Below are 14,242 nucleotides of genomic sequence, written 5' to 3'. Positions count from 1 at the left end.
TTAAGGTTGTTTAGGTATAAGGCACAATTCTTCTTCCAGTGTCTATCCTGTTGACAATGAAAACACTTTCCCTTTTCTTTTGCCTTCTTTGCCTTGGTAACACTTTTATTAAAATTCCTCTTCTTGGGTTTAACATTTGGACCTTTCTTTTGTTGCTTTTTAGGCCTTTTATTGGCTCTACTGGTAGAAGCTGCAAAGACATCCATGTGCTTGGAGTTATTCTTCCCTTGCTTGTAAAACTCTTGGAGCTCATTGAACAACTCAAAGAATGTTCACTCTATCCAATTCAAATTATAATTGGTTATAAACGGTTTATAACTCGGTAGAAGGGACTGTAGAATCAAATTCACTTTGACACAATCTGGTAAAACCACACCCCAAACGGCCAATTGCCCTAATTCATTGATGATCTTTATGACATGTTCATTCGAGGGCATGCCTTCCCTTAATCTCATGTTAAAGAGCAAAACAGATAGCTCATACTCAACTACTCTTGAGTCCTCGTTGTACAACTCTTATAAAACAACTAGGATATCACAAGCCCCTAAAACATTTTCATGCTTGGTTTGAAGCTCTCTATTCATTGAGGTTAGCCTGTATCCTCGAGCTTTCTTATTATCCTCGACCCATGGCTCAAACGTCTTATGTTCCTTATTTGAGGCATCTAGAGCTATATCAATGGGAAGTGGTGCTTCCAAGATGTAGCCATTTTTTTTTAAGTCTACTACTATTCAAAGATTTCTTAACCAATCATTGAAGTTGGGTCTAGTCAAAATATTATCATCCAAGGTCTTTAGGAGTACGTTATTAGTTATTTTTCAAATATATCACAATTAAAAGAAAATACTACAAAGAGAAATATTTTTATCAGTGAATCAAATATGTGAATTTAAACCTTTCTTAATTGCATAATCTTATTAGCTCCTACTATTTTATTCGAATCTCGTACTTCTTTAGAAAGGATCTGAAAATTCTGTTAGATCAAATTTCTTATTGGGGAATCGAATTCTTATTAAATTTAATTAACCTCACATAATAGAAATCTTGGTTAAATTTAATAAGTAGGAATCGCTTTCTATTTATATTCCTATATAAGACTTGATTTATTTAGCATGCCTTTCATTTTGGATACCTCACATCATATATATCTTGGCACCCTTAGCTAGTTAAATCCAAACCATCACGCTTTCTAGAAATGACATTTTCATCATGTCCTCACAAAATAGAAATCTTGGTCATGATAAAAATAACCATCCAAGAACAATATAAATTTAATTTCATAACGTAAATGCTACGTCCCTCACATAATAGAAATGAGATATTAAAATTTATATTATAGAATTTAATTATCGCATGATGGGAGACATAGATTTAATAATTTTAATTAGAGAGATTTAGGTTTAACTTAATTTTAATTAAGTTCAATTGAACATGACATACATACATCTCATATATGCATAATTTAAAACATGGTGGCATGATCATGGGATTTTTGAAATTGCAACTCAATGGAAAACTATTCACCTAGGTCTATTTCTTCATTCGGAGTGCTATCTGAATTGTCTTTAGGTCTTTGTCCAATCACTCCAATTACATTCGAAAGTAAGGTGTGTAGGCCTATAGAATTAAATAAATAGGATATGGATATTTAATACAAACCCCTTAATTAAAGGAATATTACAATCCAATTATTTCAATTTTGAAAGAGGACAAATTACATCTATGATCATCCCTTAATCAACCATTCATCAAACATTCACATTAACATTTAATATAAATTATGAACTCATTCATAATTTATTAAACATTAAACCATAAAATATCATCTGATAAAAAACATGCAATGATTCAATCATTTAAACATAAATGACATGATTTGTATTATCCAAATATTTATAATATTTATATTACATAATATTTACTTAACACTAGACTATGACAACTTTCACATTTAATCAACATTAAATATTAGTTGACCTTATGCATATTTATCAACTTATACACTCAATTATATTAATGCAAGTTGATACTTGTGCACAATATCTCATTCAAGTTAATGCACCTAATCATATTAATGCAAGTTGATTCTTGTATATAATCTTTTATTCAACCAATGCATCGAATCACATTAATGCAAGTTGATTCTTGCAAACAATTTTTCATTCAACTAACACCTTTAATCACATTAATGCAAGTTGATTTTTGTATAAAGCCTTTCATTCAACTAAAGTGAACAAAATCATACACATCATCTCATGGCCCATGCACATCCATTACCATTCAAAATAACATGCACATACTTTCACCATGCGTCATAATTGTTTAGATTATATGTAATTACATTAATCACATACGTCGTAATCTTCACTCAAGTGTCTTAATTTACATTAAAACATTATTTAACATGTCCAAATGTGAACTTGAAAAATCCAGAATATATATATTTTATGAACATTTCAACATGTATATGCAAATATATTAACATATCTCTTTACATCAAACTTCCCTATGCATACACCATACATACAAGCCCTTAATTCATGCATTTTATGTACAACACATAAAATTAGCATAAAATTTTCAATGTATATCATCATATACATCCAACCAACATGCATTAATAAAAATTCCAGGATTTAATTTCAATTCTCAAGCTAAAAAGCACAAGTATGTCTAACTCAAGCATATATACATGCATCCTATGAACACTTCATTATATACATGCTTTAAAGCACATGATCTTTATCTTAAAATCATTAGAACATGGGAGAAGAAACAAAACTCAGCCAAGAGTTATAAAGCAAAACATGCTTGAAAAGCTTGATTTCCTAGCAAACTAACAACATGCATGTACACATGATACATATACATACCTTTATGCATAAAAATCATATATTTAGTCAAAAAGACATGCAAGGATTTGAACCATGCTCTGATGCCATTTTGAAAGATTGGGTGAAGAGAATAGATGCAAAACAAACATACATGTCAAGAGAGAGAATCAAAACGTGCATTTGTAAAAGAGAGAAAGGATAAAAATTTTATTTACTTTTTTGCCTCATATATGTATATAGGATGATGGAATGAGTCTCATACTTGCAAGACCTCCAAAGAAAGTCCACCACCAAGCCAAAAAACTACCCTTGTTGTGAGGTAGAGAGAGGGGAGAGAGTTTTGTAATTTTAGTGAAAGAATTTTAGTTAAAAGTGGACTAACGCTCTTTTGAATGAACTAACTTCATTCTTTTATAATGGTGGTTAGTTACAGTTTTCTAAAATTATACTTTTGACCCACCAAAATGTTGATTTGAAGATTTGCCATGTATATATATATATATAATATATTTTAGCCACATTAATTCTATCTCACTAACACTTTAACTTTTAAGATGTTATCTCTATATAACATTTTATATGATTCTTATTATCCTTCGAATGGTGCCAGTCAACCTCTAATAATTAATGCACCTTTCATAAGCTTGGTTTATTAATGTGACCCTTTAGGCTCATCATGACATAACCATGAGTTTTTTTTTTGGATGATTCAAAAGTGAACACAGAAACTTAACGACGATGGTAAACATCTAACAATGTGCCATAGCCATTAAATCACAATGAAGAAATACTTAATCAAATTTAAATCTCCAATTGTGCCTTCTATATAGGTAATATCCTTCCATTATCCAATCTAGATCGATTTTAGACGTATAGATTGTCAAAGTCTTAATTTGAATTCTTTACAAATCATCGATTTAAATGTTCGAAACATGTCATAATGAACATCCTTCATATGACTTACATTATACTCTGGCCAGAGATTCAATTTTCAATATTTATTGATGTTTGCTTCAGAACCATATCTAGGTTGAATCAACAGATATTCAAAACCTAATCTTTTCGAGTCAATGGATCCCATATTGACCATCATTCTTTTCCACATACAAATTATTCACATTCGTAGATGACTTAGTTTGTCTATTGAAGAGTCATTTGGACATTTCATATATATACTTTATATCATCACAAATAAAAGAAACAACTTATGTAAATGAATAAAAAGACAACTGCTTTTTATTAATAATTCACATAAATGTATATACAAGATTAAAATGCCTTAGAACCGACAATACGAATGGTTCCTTGGGATACACTAACATAAGACACCTATCCTAACAATCTCCCATTTGCATTATAACCAATTGGTCATATATCTTATGTCAAACTCGATTACATGCCTATCATTCTTCGATTGCGATAGAGGTTGTCAGTGAGTTGCCAAATTGTTATCTATATTAATCTTTGTTATCTATATGTCAACTTGTTGAACAATCTTTCAAATTAGGTGATATCGTTTGAGACTGTGTTTAGACCTCTGATGAGACTACGACTTCTTTGTTTGAGCAATTACTTTATTTTTGTCGCAATAGAGTTCAATTGGCTCAGTGTTATTCAAAACCACTCTAAGTTCAATCACAAACTTCTTATCTATACAACCTCTTTTGTTACTTTTGATAGGGTAATATACTCAGACTCTGTTTGTTGTAGAATAGGCCACTGTACTTTGCTTGGAGCTTTTCTAGCTAACTACACCACTATTGGGATTTGTAATCATCTCGTTCAATTTAGAAACAAGTGTCATTATAACCTTTTACAATGAGTTCAAATTTCCTTTCATAAACCAAGAACATATCCTTAGTCATTTTTAGGTACTTCAAGATGTTTTTAACAATCATATAGTATTTTTCACCTAGATCAGATTGATATCTGTTACAAACGCTCAAGGAGTATGAGACATTAATTCTTGACATAGCATGATGTATATGATTGATTCTATAGCCGAAGCATATAAGATCCTACTCATCTTATCTCTCTCAAATTGTGTACCTAGACATATATCTTTTGAAAGATATACACCATGAGACATGAGTAGAAATCCTTTCTTGGATTCTTCCATATAGAATTTGGTTAAAAATTTGCCTTTGTACTTGTTTTGATTTATGCTTAATAGTCTATGCCCTTTATCTCGATAAATTTTAATCTCAAGAATGTAGATTGCTTCTCTTGAGTCTTTCATAGAGAAAAACTTAGATAACCAAGCCTTTACTAATTGCAAGTTTGGTGTGTCATTTTCAATAATCTAAATGTCATTGACATACAATACTAAAAATGCAATCACACTCCTACTGACCTTTTTCTACACACATGACTTATCTTTGTTTTTTATGAATCTGAACTCAGGAACAACTTCATCAAAATAAATATTCTAGCTTCTCGAAGCCTGCTTAAGTTTATAAATGGACTTTTCTAGCTTACATACTTCGTCTACTTGTCCAGCAAGAACGAAACCATCAAGTTGCATCATATAAATGTGCTCTATAAAGTTACCATTCAGAAAGGCAGTCTTGACATCTATCTAAAAACTTTTATAGTCATAGTATACAACTATAACAAGCATAATTCTAATAGACTTAAGCATAGACACTGACAAAAAGGTTTCATCATAGTTGATGCCATGCTTCTAAGTAGAGCTGACAATTTTCAATACGACCCGTTAACTCGATAAAAGACCATATAAAAAATATCGAGTTAGGGTTTAGTTCTTTGACACAAAATTTATTTTGGATCAACCCAACACTACTAAAAATTAATTCGAATAGTGTTAGAGTTTACACAAAAGTAATCTGATACAATCCGAATTGATACGAATATTTTGGAGAAGTAGTTTTTTAATAGATTGTATGTAGTTGTATCTTTATATAATTATAATTACTCATATTATTATTTATTTTTATTTAAATATTTTATTTTATTATTAGTAAGAATTTGATTTGGTTAGTCTAATTATTGATGTGTTTTTTAAAGTCTAATTACTGTAATTATATGTTGTATATTTATAGTAAGAATTTAAAATTTTTATAGATTGCATATGATTGTATCTTTGTTTCATTATAATTACTCATATTATTTTTTTTTATTTAAATATTTTATTTTATTATTAAGTAGTAAGAATTTGGTTTGATTAGTTAGATTATTGACGTGTTTTAAATGTCTTAATATATAAATTTTTAGAGTATTTGTCAATAAGACAAAATGTTATATTGTGTATTTTATTAATAATAGGTTAAAGTGATTTGGTGAAAAAATTAAAATGATAAAAATACTTTAGAGATTGAAAACAATAGATAATTTTGGATCAAATTAGGTCGAATTGGGTCAACTTGAATATTATAGGGTTAGGTAAAAATTTTGACACAGTTTTAATTCAGAACGAGTTAGAGTTGAAAATCTTTGACGCAAAACTCAAACTGACATGATATGAATATGATCTGATGATACGAATTGTCAAGTCTACTCTTGAGTGAAAGCTTTGGCAATTAGTCATGCTTTATGGGTATGTACGTTACCTTCTATATTAGTTTTCCTTTTGAAACCACATTTACACCTTACAAGTTTTACCTTTTTAGGTGCATCCACTAGAGTCCATACTTGATTTTGGTACATGAAGTTTATTTCAGATTTCATGGCATCCAATAATTTATTAGAATCTAAAATTGAACAACCTCATCATAGGTTTTAGGTTTGTCATCATTGATGACCAATACATCCCTATGTTGAGTTAGGAGAAAACCAAATCTTCTTGGCTGGTGACATACTTGTGTAGACTTACATAGCTCTTGTATACGTTAAGATTGTTCCACCTAAAATGTAGGAACTTCCTTATCATGATCAACCATATGTGATGACACATCGTCTTATCTAACATCTGTGGTATCTTATGGTATAAAAACTCATCTCCTTCCACTAGTTCTTTTAAGAATAAATTCTTGCTTAAGAAACATGCCAATGCTAACAACAAAGGCTTTTTACTTCTTTGGATGGTAAAAGTGGTATCCTTTAGTAACCTTCGAGTACTCCGCAAACATATATTTTTCAAACTTAGTGCTCATCTTGTTTGAAGTCAATTTCTTGACATAAGCTTCATAATCCCAAATCCTCAAGTAAGTTAAATTGGGCTTTTGCCTAATCCACAACTTATATGAAGTTTTATCCACAGATTTAGATGAGACAGTTCATTGTATAGGTAATAGTTTCTAAGGCATGACCCCACAAAGACATGAGTATATCAGTAAAACTCATCATAGACCAGTCTATTTCTATCAAGATTTTATTCTTCCATTCTGATACACCATTAGTTGTGAAGTACTATAAGGACTAAGTTGAGATACGATCCAATTTTCCTTTAAGTATTGTCTGAATTTAGTACTTAGGTATTCATGTCCTCAATTACTTCGGAGGACTTTAATTTATTTCCTAGGTTGCTTTTTTACTTCGTTCTTGAATTCTTTGAATTTACCAAAGCATTCAGACTTGTGTTTTATCAAAAACACATAGCTATCTACTGAAGTCATTAGTAAATGTGACAAAGTAGGCTTTTCCCTATATTTGCTATGTATTGTCATGAGCCCACACACATCATTTTGTATGATCCCTAACAGTTTAGTCACCTTTTCATTATGTCTAGTGAAAGGTGTATTCACCATCTTACCTAATAGACACAATTCACATTCATTATATTACTGGAATTCAAATAATTGCAAGATCATTTATTCAAGAAGTCTTGATATATGTTTTGATCTTATGTGACCTAGCCTACAATGCCACATATATATGGTATTTAGATTATTTGATTTTAATAGTTTATTATTTTGCCTATTGAGAATTTCATTATCCAATTTTAGAATATATAAACTATTATAAAATTCAGCTATTCCATGGAAAATATTATTTAAGCTGATGGTTATAATACCACCAACGATTAAAAATTAATATATCTCTTTGTCTAAAATAGACATGAAAACTAAATTTCTAGAAATAAAAAGAACATAATAACAATTTCTTAATTCTAAAACTAGCTAAGTGGGCAACCTAAGATAATAAATCCTTATGGCTAATGTAGCAACACGTGCTCCATTTCTAACATATAGATCAACCTCTCATTTCATGAGTAATTTACTCTATTACAACCCCTGCATATGAAAACAAATATGAGAACCATATTCTATGTCTATAACCCAAGATGAACAAGGAGAATAGTTTTTCTTAATGACAAACATACCTGAATTAGAGGCTTTAGCTGTCTTCTTCTTTTTGTTCTCTAGAAAGGCCTTGTAATGTCTTTTCTAGTGACTTGTTTTTCCATAATAGAAACATATAGCCTTTCTTTTTCTTATACCATCTGTAGTCTGAGTAATAGTATTAGGTTGTTTCTTCACTTTGGGCTTGGGCTTAGCCTTATCTTTGCCTTTAGCCCTGACTTTTAGTGCTTGGACTTCAACAACAAGTAGCTTAGTCAAAACTATCTTTCATACTTCTTATATAACTTGTCTAAGCATATACAACAACTTCTCAAGGGTTTTCTCCTTTTTATTCAAGTTAAAATTCATAATGAAATTAGCCTACGATTTAAGGAGGAATTTCGACACTAGGTTAATGGCAAGCTCATTGTCCATGATGAAGCCCAAGCTCACCAACCGCTTAATGTAGCCAATCATCTTGATCACATGAGGGTTAACTTGTCCTCTGTTAGATAGTTTGCAATCAAACAACTAACTTGACACCTCATATCATTCAACCCTTGCACAAGTGTAAGTATGGATTGCGCATCCATTTCCTCATGTTGTTTTTGAAGCTCAAGTGACATGGAAGTTAACATAAGGCATTAAACTTCCATGGAGTCAATAAGATGCTTAATAAAAATATTTGTCTACTCTTGGGTGGTATCGAGACCAATCTCAGGGGGCAATGACCCTTTAAGGATGTACAACCTCTTCTCTTGATATAGAATAATCTAAAAATTTTTACACCAATAAGTGAAGTTGCTTTCAATGAGCCTATTTTCTTTTTTCACAATTGATCGATACATTGAATTTGACATAGTGATTTTATGATCTACAATTTATGGATAAAAGAAGTAGTAATTTTATTTAATATTTATTTTAATTACGAATTTAATAATTGAAATGCTTATACTATTTTTCTCAAGCCAACAACCCTTACTATTGAACTTGGGAAGTTTCAGTGAACTTCCTAGTAGACTGAAACTCTATCGTATTAATTCTCCCCTTCACTTTGGCAAACAAATTTGGATTAATTGAATAGGTAAATTTCAAATTAATCATCAAAAACCCATGATCTCAAGCCAATGTTAACCTAATAACTTATAAGACCTCAAATGTGACTCTTGGTATTAGTATGGTGGATACTACATGTCTCTTTGCATCGACAAATGCATTCCCTACTCATGCCCCTAACATATTTCACCTTCGCTTTGGTGAATAAGCAAAGTACATTAGTTAAGTTGGACCCAACATGATCATCGGCCTAATTTTTCATGTGGTAGAAGTGTTCTTTTCACTTTGGCAAACAAGGTTTCAACGAACAGAAGCTTATTTAAGTTGTTATATTAGAAAACACCAATTAAATCTTAGACTTAATATTTAAATTGAAGGTTTTATTAATTAGTCTCGTCAGATTTTAGTTGCATGTTAGGTGATATTTACAAAAAAAAAAAATCTATACATACATTCTACTATGTAAAAATAAAACATGCCAGTACACAACTAAAACTAATGTCAAGCCACTCGAGCCAAAAAGAGTTTGATTGGTTAACCTAGGTGAATCTTCATCTTTGGTTCTTCGCATTTGTTCTTTCATCTCTAGTCTTCAATTATTACATAATTTTGTTTCCTAGTTACAAATTTTTAAGGAAAATAAAAACAATCTAATCTAAAGAAGAAAAAGGATAAAGATATGGCACACAAACCTTTTTTTAAGAATTATAGCCTAAAAGTGAAATTAAAAAAAAAAATCCACAAGGTTCAGTAGTTGTGTACTGGACACCATACATACATACATCTATACATATACATACCAATTAAAATTAAATTTTAATTATTATCATCCCATTTGTCAAATGTTTTTGGTCCTCAAAATTTTATAAAATTACAATTCAACACCAAAGCTCAAAAAAATGTCATTTTAGTCCTTATTCAACAAAATAGGGCTAAACTGATATTTTTAACTTTGCCGAGCATGCAGATAAATTGTCTAGTGATATTTTTGAAATATACTAAAATTCCAAAATGATACACAGTTGGATGGTATAAGCAAAACACTCGACATGACTAGGATTCTACCAAGGTGCACGGTTGGCACTTTGAGGTGGTTACAGCTAGACAAAACATTGGTCCAACCGTGCACCAATACATTGTGCCAAAGGGTGTCCACTCGACACTGACCATGTGCTATTTGGTTCCAGCCGTGCATGGTATGTTTTTCTACAACCTATTTTTTGGATTTTTTCTAACAACAAAAAATTTAGAAAACTTCTCAATATTCAGCAAGCCAGTTGTTAAGGTAGGTAAATACAACACATAAATTGTACTCACACCAGCAATAACCCTTGCATCATGCAAAAACATGACTCGAAGGTGATTTCATGCAATAACATGAAACCTATGACATTCAACCAAGATTAACTTGCATATGTTAACAAAACTCAAACAAAAATTAGGAATCATCATTTAATAATTTAACATAGTTTACGTTGTACATGATACTTAACAAATCGTGTAATCAATATGACTGCAAATTAATAATTTAATCTAATTACATGCAATCAACATATAAAATTAATCAACACAATGCAGATATAATTTTCATGAAAATTGTGCTAAACATTGTCTTTGCTACCATTATAGGGTTTCCAAGACACGGTGAACCGATAGTGCAATGGAATTTAAAATTTAAAACTAAAACAATTCTAAAAACTCTTGCTAGAATACCCATTTTAACCATAATAATCATGAAACATGCAAAACACTCATGAGGTGTTCTAGTATTAATACCTGCGTTGATGACTCCTACAATTTCAAATGGCAGGAGAGGTTTTATTATTATTGTTTTTATTGACATATATATTTATGTTTTGATCATGATCATATTGACATACTTGTTTGTTTATGGATGTGTGCATAGATATACAGTTAAGGTACAACATGTGTCTCAAGATAATGTTCTCTTAAGTAGAATAGTTGTACGTGTATATTTTATAAGTCTTGAACAAAGTTGAAACATACACGCTTCAATAGAAGCAAAAGATTTCTCTTATTTCTTTTGAAACAAAAGGTTAGAGAGAAATCATAAAGATGACTGACAAAGATATAACACATGTTTATAATTACTTTGTTAGGTGCTATTTCTGTCATACTCATAGATTTGATCTGTGTCAATTTGATTATTAGTAATTATGATCAAGGACAATCTTATGTTGATAAAGGACATAGGTCAAGTCTTAGTTCATCATTATTTATTAAAGTGTAATTTATCTTTGAACTATTTTGTTTTCTAAAATAGTGGCTACTTAAAGTTAAAAATTTTAATTACCTGATATTTAAAAATTGTTTTCCTTTTCTTAAAAAAAAAAAAAGGCCTAAGTGGGAAAATGTTAGAAATTTCATGATATAGACTACCATTAATTATGGTTTTGGTTTAAAATTGAGTAATTGAATAGTCCAATACCAGTTTATAGATGAGCTTGAGTGATCAATAAAGATAAACCTAATACACTTAAAAGTTATGATCTAGGTAGACAACATATGTGTGGCCCTTGAGGTTTATTAGACTTTGATAGAGAGTCAATTAACCTACTATAAATTAGCTAGGTCTTTACTCCAAAACCTAATGAAGTATGATTGCAATATAGCTTACCCATATAAAACCCTCATTCAGGGAGGTTTTTGGAGTAAAGGACTAAGTCATGTTAAGAGGTGATCTAGATAGGTAACTTCAAATGATTTTCTAAGGTTTTTCAGATTCAAGTTCCATGACAATTCAGGTATTCCTAAAACCCTAAAGTTTAATTTAGCATTTTTTTAATTTGTGCGTTGATCATGTTAATTATAATTGCGTGATTTTATGTTTGTTCATGCATAATAAATCCTACAATGCAAACATATGTATGAAACCTACATATTTACGATATAAGTCTACAAAACAAATCTATGTAATTTATACATAAACGTGGAACAAACAGATTGACCATCCTAGTTCTCATGCCCTTTGAGTCGTCACTGTTGAGATCAAATGGGTACCACTAACTCAAGTACTCAATGAATCTCAGAGCAAATACCCTACTATTAGAAAAGTTTAATGCTCTATTTGGGTTTTATATGAGGGTTACAAGCTCTCTGATCAATCTGTTATTGATTATTATCCTTTGTGGGAGTGATCGAGTGGCTTCTTGTTTGGGAATAATTCTATGGCTTTTAACTTGATCGACCATGTACACTAAATAGTTCATAGGTTCATATCTAAACACTTCTATGCTAAGGGAGGTAGCGATGCTCACTGTCTTTAAGGCTGAACTGTTTGTGTTGAAATGCTTGATTAAGGGAAGACCATTTAATGGTGGAGCTTTTCTCGACACCTGACTTTTACAAGTGGCTCTAGACAAGAAAAACAAGAGAGGGAATTTTATGTGAGGTAATTATAACAACTATCACATGATACGTGGCTGGTTTTGATGTTGAGTCGACCACTTTGCCTCAGATGCAAGGGGACATGTTTCTTTCGTTCGAAATGGTGCGTAATATGGGTATATGTATAAAGAACAAGGATGATACATACTCATTTGCTCCTACTTGATCAATAGTTAGTCTGTTCAAGCCAACTCCTAGTAAAAAATCTCTATAACCAGCCCCTTTTCCTCCTTCAGCCTCAATCCTCATGATCGACCTAGGAGAAGGGCAGATGCTCCTCCAAGTTGAAATCACAAAGATGAGTGCATAACTCTCAGAGTTCATGGTTAAATTTGCTCCTGGCTTTGATAACTCTAGGAAAGACCAATGTTAGAGTTCTGATTTGTTGCTTTCCTTTTCTGCCTTGTCATAGATGCTTATTTGTTTCATTTTGGAAAAAATGATTGAATTTTTTTCAGAACCGTGAATTGCTCTTTGTTTTTATTTTTGCCTAGTTGTGATGTTGATTTTTTTGGAATGATGGACTATACTTGTGTCTGCTTTTACTGGAAGTGTATGTATTACTTTAGTGGATAGTATTTGCAATGACCGATGCTTCCTTGCTGAATTCTTATTTTGAGGATAATTAGTTCATCAATCAAGTCTTGCTTTACTTATGCACAAACTCGTTGCATTTCCAGATGATTCACACTGTTTATTTTAGTTTATGGTTCTTATCTTTGGAGAATTTACATTGTATAATTGTTGTTTGAGAGCTGGAATGGATGTGCACCATAGGAGGCGATGCTTGTTCATGCCCGTTATTTTGCGTTGATTGTGTGGAAATGGCTAAGTGTGGTAGGATGAGCAATTGTGCATAAGGAAATGGATGTCTATTCATTAGTTGAGGAATTTGCAATTAGATAATGACCAGTTTTGCGAAGATCTTGAGATATGCCTTTAGTTATGTAATTGAAGGAATGATTGTTCATTAGGGAAGAATGACTGTTCATGATTGAATTCTGGTAAATAAAATGAATTTCGTGGTTATTTGGCTTATATTTCCATCCTAAAACTTTTTGGTTAAACAAAAGGAGAAAGAAAAGGATATTTGGAGCAACCAGAGACACCAGGGTTAGCCAATTTCATCGTGAAATGTTGTCGTTTTGTTGAAAGAAAGGTAAGTAGGCAACTTCTTTTCCTTAAGTTGGTTTTTAACATGCTAATTTGGCATTCATCTTTGAGATGTGTGAAGAATATATGTGATATGCAGTTCTTTATATTCTTGTGATTGAGCTTGATACGGCTTAGAGGTAGTAAATTGATTATTGTGAATACTAAATGTTATCTTGGCAATGGAAATTGACAAATATGTATGATCTGTAAATTTAATTCGCATTTTAAAGTTTATTATGTATGAGAAAGCATGCTAGAGGTGTTTAGAAACTTTGTTTGGATGAATATACATGTTTAGTTTATGGTACATTGGTTAGAAAATGTAAAAATTTATAGGTTAGAAATTTCTAGATGATGATGAACGCTTATCATTTTGTGAATGGATACCCATTCATTATTGTTTATAATAGTAAGTCCTTGTGCATTTGATGTTCGTTCGTTTTAGGGTTTCATCATGAACAACCATTTAGTATGGGACAAACAAGTGTATTAGGATGAACAACTATTATAGAAATAAACGACTATGGTTGGTGAAAGAGGTCAATTTCA

Source organism: Mangifera indica, chromosome 10 (assembly GCF_011075055.1).
Source record: "Mangifera indica cultivar Alphonso chromosome 10, CATAS_Mindica_2.1, whole genome shotgun sequence".
Taxonomy (NCBI): Eukaryota; Viridiplantae; Streptophyta; class Magnoliopsida; order Sapindales; family Anacardiaceae; genus Mangifera; species Mangifera indica.
This window is presented reverse-complemented; position numbering follows the sequence as displayed.